The following is a 2,500-nucleotide window of genomic DNA, read 5'->3' as shown; positions in this document are numbered from 1 at the left end:
TCCACACATATGGGCACACACACAACTCATATAGAAATAGATATATAATCGTTTCATTCTTCCCCCAAAAATATAACCTAAAATCTTAAAAGAAGACAATAAAACGAAATAGATATATAAAAAAAACGACTACTCTCCAGAAAATTAATCTCAATTAAAGAAAGCAGTTGAGCAGTTTGCTCATGATAAACGACAATGGAATCTCTCGTTCGTCTTCCAAAAACTGATTTCCTTGTGCTTTTATCCAGTATTAATGATGCGAAAAGCAATCCTGAAATTCCGCGCCATTTTGTCTGTTGCTCGCTTCCCGTTTTTCTTTTGTTTGCCGCTGCGTCTTTGTTTTTGGATTTTGTTGTCGTTGTTTTTTGGGTGGAGGGGGGGGGGGGAGACGGGGTATGTGCTCTCTTCTATATGCGTTTCTGTTTATTGTTTTTTGTAATTAATTCTTATTTCTTATCGTTTACTATTTTTCGAGTGTATGCATGTATCAGTGCACACATATAGACATATATATGTGTGTGTGTGTGTGCATATTTATATATGAATATATATAAATATACATGTATATATAAATATACTTTATGTGCTTCGTTGTTTCCGTGTGTGATGTTTCTCTTTTTTTTCTCGTTCTCTCCCTTCCTACTCTTCACCTTCTACTTCAACATTATGAACTCCCCCCGCCCCCCCCCCTTTCCTATCCCCCTCTATCCCTTCCCTCGGGTATTCCCTCCCCCTTCCGAAGATAAGATAAGCCTCGTTCCTCATCAGATCTTGCTGACACGATAATACGATAAAAAGACGAAAAAAAATAAAGCTTTAAGAAAAAACGGGCCATCTTCAAGACGGCACATCCGGGCATCTCAGTCGCCTCGATGCTGATTGGACGATATCACGGGAGAATGAAGGATTGTCGCTGATTGGCTGATGTCGTGAGAGAATGAAAGATGATCGCTGATTGGTTAATCTCGTGAGAGTATGAAAGACTGTCGCTGATTGGTTTATATCGTGTAAAGAGGAATTATTACATCTGACTGGCTTTATTTACATTTTATAGCATCATGATTTTATGAGCAAGAAGAAGATCAGACGCAAAAGAGAGACTGTACATGTCTTATTCTTCTCGCCGAAAGAATAATAAGTATCGGCAACCAAGAACAGATCGGTTGGCGTGAGCGGTTGCCTTAAATTTACGGTGGTGGCGGGTATGTTTTCTTGGGCGAGACGCGCAATTTACAACTTAAGCGAAAATCGCCTTAGGTTTACACAAGAAAACGTCTAGAAATGATCGCTGATCGGACATCGCGAGGGTAAGATAAAATAAACAAACGAAAAATAATGAGAAAGGTATTTAAACACAACAGAAAGGAGAAAAATAATTGCTGATTGGGTGATATGTCGATAGGAAGAAAGATCGATGCTGATTGGCTAATATCACAATAGAGAGTAAACCCAGCGCTGATTGGTTGATATCGCAACAAAGAGTAAAACCCCCGTTGATTGGTTGATATCGGGAGAGTGATATAAAACCTCGTCGCTGATTGGATGGCATAACGATTACCGGTCGTGGGACTTGATAAGCTTGTTGATTGGTGGAAGGAGGGAGAAGGGAGGAGAGGAGGGGAGGAGGGGAAGAGGGGAGGAGGGGAGAAGGAGAGGGGAGAGGGAGGGGAGGAGGGGAGGAGGGAAGAGGGAGAGGGGAGGAGGGGAGAGGGAGAGAGGAGTGGGGAGGGAAGAGAGAGGAGGGTAGGTGGAGGGAGGAGAGAGAAGGGAGAGAGAGGCAAGGGGGATTGAAAAGGGAAGGGAGGGAAGGAAGGGAGGGAGGGAGGGTAAGGGAGGTTAAGGATAAAGTTCGGGGTTAATGGCTTACCTTATCCAATATGGCGAGATGAGCAGAGAAAAGGGAAAATTGATTCGCTTATAAATCATGAGCGAATAAAGACCAAGCGAAGAAAATGGGACTCGAGTTGATAAATGTTATTTGATCATAGGATTTTCTTTTTCTTCTTTTATTTTCTTCTTTTTTGCTTTCTTTCGGTTTTCTAGAACTATTGATGTTTTTTTTTTGTTTTTTTGTTTTTTTTTTCTCTTCTTTATTTCGTTTGCTATCATTCTTCTTTACTCTTTTGCTCTTCTGTCTCTGTCTCATCTGTTTTTGTATTTTTCTCTTTCTCTTTTTCATTCTCACTCTCTCTCTCTCTTTCTATTTCTTTCTCTCTCTTTTCTATTTCTCTTTCTCTTCTCTTTCTTTCTCTCTCTCTCCCTCTCTGCCTTTTCTCTCTCTCTCTTCTCTGCCCTGCTCTCCTTCTCCCACTCCCCCCCCCCCCCCTCTATCTCTAACTCTTTCTCTTTCTATTTCTCTTTCCTCTCTTTGTTTTTCTCTTCTGTCTCTGTCTCTTTCTTTCTTTTCCTCTTCCCGTCTCTCCATCTCTCTCTCCCCCTCTCTGCCTTTTCTCTCTCTCTCTTCTCTACTCTGCTCTGCTCTCTCTCTCCCTCTTTCTTT

This window comes from Penaeus chinensis, chromosome 6 (genome assembly GCF_019202785.1).
Source record: "Penaeus chinensis breed Huanghai No. 1 chromosome 6, ASM1920278v2, whole genome shotgun sequence".
Lineage (NCBI taxonomy): Eukaryota > Metazoa > Arthropoda > Malacostraca > Decapoda > Penaeidae > Penaeus > Penaeus chinensis.
This window is presented reverse-complemented; position numbering follows the sequence as displayed.